Raw genomic sequence first — 8,419 nt, forward strand, 5'->3', positions numbered from 1 at the left:
ACTTGGTCAACTAGCTAGTGCCGTGAGTGAAAGAGAGAAAGGAAAATTTCCGAGTCAACCCGTGGTCAACCCTAATAACACAGGATGCAGTTCATCCTATGAAGCTCAAGTGAATGCAATCCATTCACTTCGGTCAGGTAGACAGGTCGATAATCAAGTGAGAACTCCTCCAAGTCAAACTCTTGATCCTGTACAAATTCCTTCTCCTTCTCCTTCTGATGAATCTATTCAACAATCACTCCCCTCAGATGACCAAGAACCTGAACCCGAACCTGAGCCTGCTTTTGATAGATTTAGACCGGTTGCTCCCTTTCCAGATAGACTCAGGTCTAGGAAACACTCTCCTCAGGAGGAGAAAATCCTAGAGACATTCAAGCAGGTTAAGGTCAACATTCCTCTCTTAGATGTAATTGAACAAATTCCATCTTATGCTAAATTTTTAAAAGAATTATGCACTAAGAAGAGGAGAATAAATGTTCCAAAGAAAGTCTTTTTAGCCGCCAATATCAGTGAAATGCTGTCAAATCCCATACCTTTGAAACGTAAAGATCCAGGTTCCCCCATCATTTCATGTATCATTGGTAATACTCACATTGATAAGGCGCTTTTAGACTTAGGGGCCAGTGTCAATTTGCTTCCATATTCAGTCTATCAGCAATTGGGTCTAGGTGTACTGAACCCAACCAAATGCACCTTACAGTTGGCTGATAGATCTGTCAAGGTCCCTATGGGTGAGTTAGAGGATGTTCTGATTAAGGTTGGAGATTTTATTTTTCCAGTAGATTTTGTAGTCTTGGAAACACAGCCTGTTTCCAATCCCAAAGGACAGACACCTGTCATCTTAGGACGACCGTTCTTAGCCACTTCTAATGCTCTCATTAACTGTAGAACTGGTCAAATAAAACTGTCCTTTGGGAATTTGACTGCTGATCTCAATATTTTTAATCTAGGGGACCAACCAAATAATCAGCCTCTAGAAATAAACTACATTCAGGAAAGATCAGAAGAAGAAGAAGAAGAGTCTGATTTAAGTTTTGAGGAAATTTTTGATGAAGAGTTAGAATTTTTAGAAAAAGCAGATCAGGTCCTTGAGAATAATAAAACTGTGTTAAACATTTGCTGCTTTGAATTAAATTTTGAAGAACTCTTTCTTGATGAACTTAGATTCTTGGATTTTCAGAACTTCACAGAAGAATTGGTTGTTGGAAAACAAAACTTCACAGTACAAGAGTCTAAGTTCATTAAGAAATACAAAATGCATGACACCAATAATACCTACCTTACTTTGTTGCAAGAATTATTGAACACCTTGAAATGCTTGGAAATTCACATTATTGATTATATCATTCTGAATTTGTTTAAAATCCGGGGAAGAATTTTTAACAGTAAGGTAGGATTCAATGTAGAACAAGAACTCTTCATGCTGAACATTTCATTCTACATTGTTTATTTTGTTTATTTCAGAATAATAAAAAGAATTTATTCTTCTCTCATGTGAGAGTTTCTTGTTCAGTTTAAAAAAAAAAGAGAAAAAAATGAAAAGAAAAAAAAGAAAAAAAAAGAAAAGAGAAAAAAAGAAGAAAAAAAAAAGAAGAAGAATAAATTGTTGTTTTCATCCTCCTCAGACCAAAGGTAATTGCAGATTTTTATCAAACGACCAAATGTAAGTGCTTCACTTCTTATCTGCTTTAAGCATCATAGAGTTTGCATTGAGTAAGGACAATGAAAAATTTAGGTGTGGATGTGGGAATTAGTTATTTTTTCTCTTTATTTTACATTCTTAGTTACATTTCCCCCCCTTTTTCTTTTTAAAAAAATTATAAAAATATCGTCACTTGCCAAATTAATAGAGTTATGTAATAATTGATTTATTTGATAAATTTAAAATTTTCTAATCCCTAGTTGGTTATTTACTTAAGTTCACTTTTTATGATAACTCTAAATAAATTTCTTAAGAAATAATTTTCAAAGTAGTATACTTTACTTAAGCCTTAACTTGGACTTTTATTTAAAATAATGAAATTTTTGCATGCTTAACTTAGAGTTGAAAATAATTTTTCAAAGTGTCTTGATTTACATATTTTCAAAATATATATACATATACAAAAAAAAATTACAAAAGAAGAGTGCGAAAAATGGGCACCAAAAAGAAAAAAAAAACTCTTTAATTCAAGGTGATTCTATCTTATTAAGCCTAAGCTGACCGAGTAATTAAGCCCAAGGAGTATTCACATACTTAATGACCTAAGCCCAATTGGGTTGGGATCCATTGGCCCAAAACTCGTTAAATGGTCACTTAGAAAGCCCGTTAAAGTAGAAAAAAAAATCACCAAGGATGAAAGAGTTAAAAAAATAATAATAATAATAAAAATAAAAAAAATAAATAAATGTTTTATAGTTGTATATATGGTCTTGGAAAATATTTTAAATCAAGCAACTTGAAAATTATTTAAAACAAAGAGTTAGCATGTTCTTTTCAAAACTTTTAAATTAAATTTCTAAGTTTGGCTTGGTTTTGTATTGCTACAATGAGAAGATTTTCTTAAAAATATACCTTAGAGTTATATATAAAAATGTTTTCTTGAGTGATAACTGGCTCCAATTAGATTATCTAAAAGTTATCAAGTGAATTTAGTTATTTACTGACTTCTTTAATTTGGCAAGTTGACCGAATTTTGTGGGTATATTCACTGCAAACCCTCACGAGACTACAACTCGTCCACTAGGGTAACCTAGGGGTTTAAAGGCTTGTTGTATGCGCTAAATACAACCGCGATTCCTGCGAAAGTGAGTTAGGATTTTCTTTTTATTTTCTTTGCTAGAGGACTAGCAAAAGTTTAGGTGTGGGGGTATTTGATAATCACATTTTATTACAATTTTATACCCTCATTATCTATTTTATATGAATAAATATACCACTAATAATTATTTTTATCTTTTAATTGCAGGTTAATGAAGAATAAATCTCAAACTCTCATCTCTCAACAAAAACCCATTGATTAAATGAAGAAATGAAGCAAAGAAGCACATTGGAAAATCAATTTCCAAATTATCCAAAAGCCCAGAATGAAGTCGTGTAGCCTGTAGAAGCCGGAGAAAATCAAAAATCCAATATGAAAAGAAATCATATTCAAAATGGTTGGCCACAAAGAAACGACGATATCTCCTAATCCGGAAGGCGGAATTTAACATATAATATATGAAAATCGCCTATCTCGACGAGACGAAGCTATCCGTGAAATCAGAATTTGAAAATAGTGGGCATCGATGTCGGCATCGATGTGGGCATCGATGCTGGCATCGATACCTACATCGATGCCTGCATCGATACCAGATTACTGTAGCGCGCGTCAATGGCTGATTTTGCTTGTCTTGGGGCTCAAGTTTGATCCAATGGCTCTCATTCACTGATGTTTACTATAAATAGGGGTAGAGAGTGAGGGGTTAGAGGTGTGAAAATTTTTGTAACTCCTTTTGGAGAGGAGGGCTACTCTTAATTGAGAAGGCCTTCCAAAATTGTAACTTTTTGTTGCAATTAATAATAATAATTTTTTCACCACTTTAAATATTTCTTCTCTTTGTTGGATGATGAAGATGGAGATGAAGAATTATTTAGAGGTTTGCATTTTCTTTCCTTTTTCTCTTTTATTTCCTTTTTATTGCTTATTAGTGTAGATTTATTTCTATGCTTGTAGTTTAGATTTTATTTTCTTGTTAAATAGCCAAGAGGCTAGAACCCTCTTGCCTTAGATTTATTTCATGCTTATAGAATAGATTTAATTTCTTGCATTTAATTCTTGCAATTTTATTTTGTAGTTTAGATTTTGCACTTTATTTTGTAGTTAGATTTTAATTTCTTATACTATTCACCTTGAGGCTAGAACCCTCTTGGGTTTAGTTTTTCTTTTTGTTTATTTTTATTTTGTTTGATTCGCCTTTAGGCTAGAACCCTCTAGGGAATCACCATTTTCTAAGAAGTGGGTTCAATTGTAGATTACCCATATCTATAATTGAATCCACCATCTTTAATTTCTTGCATTTTCTTTTATTCTTGAATTTTATTTATGCAAAAGTTGGAATGAAAGGGACTTGAATGTAAAAATGTGGATTTTAACACAAGTAGGCTTTGAGACTTGCTGCAGTTGTTGTTAGTGAAAATCAAATGGAAATTTCCATTTGGGGCCGGATTGCTTATTGGACCGGACAACTTTTTGAAGACTTGGCTTTTGATTTCAAAAGCAAAATGAAATGTGGACTTGGGCATATGGACCGGATTTGTTGAGAGTTGAATCAAATGGGCCGGATATATTTGTTTAGCCATTTGCATTTTAAAAGATCACAAGTTGCTGAAACTCCAACACATGGGCCGGACCTCAAAAAAATGCTTTGTTTTGAAAATAAAAGTGGGCCACATTTGGCTTTGTTGCAGATTTTCAAAATTGGACCGGACTTGGTTTTTGTAATTGGATTTTGATAAATCAATTGGGCCTCTTATGGTAGAGAAGAACAAAAAGCAAATTCAATGGTGGAGATTGTTGCTTGGGGCTCAAGACAAATCCAATGGCTCATATTCATTGAAGATTACTATAAATAGGGGTAGAGAGTGAGGGGTTAGAGGTGTGAAAATTTTGTAAACTCCTTTTGGAGAGGAGGGCTACTCTTAATTGAGAAGGCCTTCCAAAAATTGTAACTTTAGTTGCAATTAATAATAATAATTTTTTCACCACTTTAAATTTTTCTCTTCTTCTCTTTGTTGGATGATGAAGATGAAGATGAAATTTGAAGGTTTGCATTTCTTTCCTTTTTCTCTTTTATTTCTTTTTTATTGCTTATTAGTTGATTTATTTTCATGCTTGTAATTAGATTTTATTTTTCTTGTTAAATAGCCAAGAGGCTAGAACCCTCTTGCCTTAGATTTATTTCATGCTTATAGAGTAGATTTATTTTCTTGCATTTAATTCTTGCAATTTTATTTTGTAATTAGATTTTGCAATTTACTTTATAGTTAGATTTTAATTTCTTGCACTATTCACCTTGAGGCTAGAACCCTCTTGGGTTTATTTTTTTATTTTTATTTTGTTGATTCGCCTTTAGGCTAGAACCCTCTAGGGAATCACCCTTTTCTAAGAAGTGGGTTCAATTTTAGATTACCCATATCTATAATTGAATCCACCATCTTTAATTTCTTGCATTTTCTTTTATTCTTGAATTTTATTTTCTTTATTCTTGATTTTTATTTTCTTTTTCCTTCTTGCCTTATTGATCATATTCATTCTTTGTCACATCCACTCTCACTTATATTTCGTGCCGATTTACACACTATCACTTCCACTCTCTCTATCTCTCCACAATCACATTCACTCATCACTCCTATTTGTCACACACACAACATAAGAACCGATTTTATATTTTCTCCTACAAAACACCTTCCTCGTGGGATTGATATCTTAAATACTATAACTTGACACGGTTGTGCACTTGCAACCTTTTTGGTACATGTTTATGCCGCATCATAAACACACATTGTATACACCATCACGTGTTTACATTCCTCAAAAAAACTGATTTGATCTATTCTACTAAGTTTTAGAATTTTCAGAGACCATAAAAGACTATACTTTATCAGTAAAGAGCTCTACTATGGTCATAAAGAACTATACTTTGGCATAAATAGCCATATAAGATGCTACACTTTAGTATAAAGAGCTATACTTTTCTAAAAACTGAAAAATTAATAGTGGACCTCTCGTCGACATGAATAACTGATCAAACAATATATTGTATACGTCATCACACATTTACATTGCTTAGAAAAAACTAATTTAATTTATTCTACTATGTTTTAGAATCTCCAGAGACCATAAAGAGCTACACTATGGTTATAAAGAGTTATATTTTGGTATAAATAGCTATACATTCATGATAAGGTGCCACACTTTACTATAAAGAGCTATATTTTTTTTAAATAACTAGATAATTGTGAGTGGATCTCTCGTCGACATGAATAATTAATCAAATAACACATTGTATACATCATCACATGTTTACATTCCTCACAAAAAACTGATTTGACTTATTCTACTAAATTTTAGAATTTTTAGAGACCATAAAGAGCTATACTTAGTAAAGAGCTCTACTATGGTCACAAAGAGCTATATTTTGGCATAAAGAGCTATATTTTCATGATAATGTGCTACACTTTAGTATAAAAAGAGCTATAAATTTCTAAAAACTAGAAAATTGAGAGCGGACCTCTTGTCGACATGAATAATTAATCAAACAAAACTGATTTGATTTACCACTAAGTTTCAGAATTTTCAAAGATCATAAAGAGCTATATTTTATCAGTAAAGTGCTATGCTATGGTCGTAAAGAACTATACTTTGCCATAAAGAGCTATACTTTCAAGAAAATATGCTACACTTTACTAGAAAGAGCTATACTTTTTCAAAAAGGATTTGATTTACCACTAAGTTTTAAAATTTTCATAGACCATAATAAGAGCTATATTTTATCAGTAAAGAGCTATACTATAGTCATAAAGAGCTATACATTAGTATAAAGCGCTATACTTTCGTAATAAGGTGGTACACTTTATTATAAGGAGTTATACTTTTCTAAAAACTAGAAAATTAAGAGTGAATCTCTCATGGACATGAATAATTGATCAAACAATGCATTGTCTAGGTCATCACACGTTTACATTACTCAGGAAAAAACCGATTTGATTTACCGCTAAGTTTCAGAATTTTCGGAGATCATAAAAAACTATACTTTATCAGTAAGGAACTACATTATGGTCATAAAGAGCTATAATTTGGCATAAAGAGCTATACTTTCATGATAATATGCTAAGCTATACTATAAAGACCTATACTTTTCTAAAAAACTAAAAAATTAAGAGTGAACCTCTCATCGACATGAATAATTGATCAAATAACATATTATATACATCATCACATGTTTACATTGCTCAGAAAAAACTGATTTGATTTATTCTACTAAGTTTTAGAATTTCTAGAGACCATAAAGAACTATATTTTATCAGTAAAAGCTATACTATGGTCATAAAGAGCGATATTTTGGCGAAGAAGCGGTCGAAGACGGTGGTTCGCCGGAGCATTTGGGGCTCGGTGGAGAGGAAAGATGCCAACGTCTCCAAGTCTACAGCTTGATTAGCTCTGAAGAAATCATGCTCATCACTTTGACCTAGCGCATACTAGAGACTGGGGAGTGGGGGCGATGAGAGAGTATAAAAGAATTCATGCACAGAGTAAAGGGAGGAGCAAAAAGCAAACAAATTTCAACTACCACCCATTTTACTTATAGCTCATAGGCAACACCTAACAGAGATCCTTTGCCTCGTAGAAAAACAAAACCCACCTAAATATGTGTTTGGTGCCAACAACAAGAAAACATCAACATTTCATCAATCTTTTCCTCACATTACTCAACTTGCTACAGCCCTTTCGAGGACAGATTTTTCATGTTTCCTCTCCACTCCGCCACTCGTCGCTAGATTTTGATTTTGTGAAATGAAGGAAGAAAAGAGAGAGATAGGTTTATTTGGGGAAGAATGTTAAATTTGGAATTTTGTATTTATTGGAGAAATGCAATATAATGATTGAGGGTATTGTACAGATTGGGTTTATAAATAAGTGGTTTGAGATATGTTGGGTTTATAAGCGTTCATGAAAATTGGTGGGTTTTTAAATAAGTTGGGGTAAAACTCTAGGTTAAAAGACAAAAAACCCCTTTTAAGTATTTAGTAAATTTAGTAGATTATAATTAATTTTTAATAATAGAGTGTCTAATAAATGAGTGACTTATACTTCATTTTTATTGTCAAAATAATTAAAAAGAACATGGATAGACGAATAGTGCTTGAAATTTTCTTTAAAACATAAGGGGGTAAAAGATCAAATTTTGTGGCTTATAAGCCGCCAAAATGAACCGGTTGGCCATTTACTCCTCTATCAAGATTTTAGTATTTCTGACTTGAGTTTTGTATTTACGAATTACTTTTTTTCGGCACACTATGTATCGCCTTTATTTGCTAGAGTTCATATTTTTTCAATTAAATTTCCTTATATAATATTAATTTTTGATTGTTGTTGAGCATCAACAATTCCATTTGCGTCGGAATATTAGTTTGAAGATCAATGCTCCCTCGTAAAGTTTAAGATGTCATTTGCTGCGTAATCTGATCTGCTAACGTTTTATATGACAAAGACTGTCACTATAATGAAGAATATACATCACAAAATTGACTAAAAATCTTCAATTTTCTTACCCAGACCCAGAAAATTAGAAATATTCTGTAGCCAATTTTGTAAATCCAAAGCTCAATTTCAATAAAACAAACCATATTTGCGGTTCAGCGGTCTCCCTGGGTCATGATCTCACCTACACCACGGGG

The sequence above is a fragment of the Asparagus officinalis genome, chromosome 4 (assembly GCF_001876935.1).
Source record: "Asparagus officinalis chromosome 4, Aspof.V1, whole genome shotgun sequence".
Lineage (NCBI taxonomy): Eukaryota > Viridiplantae > Streptophyta > Magnoliopsida > Asparagales > Asparagaceae > Asparagus > Asparagus officinalis.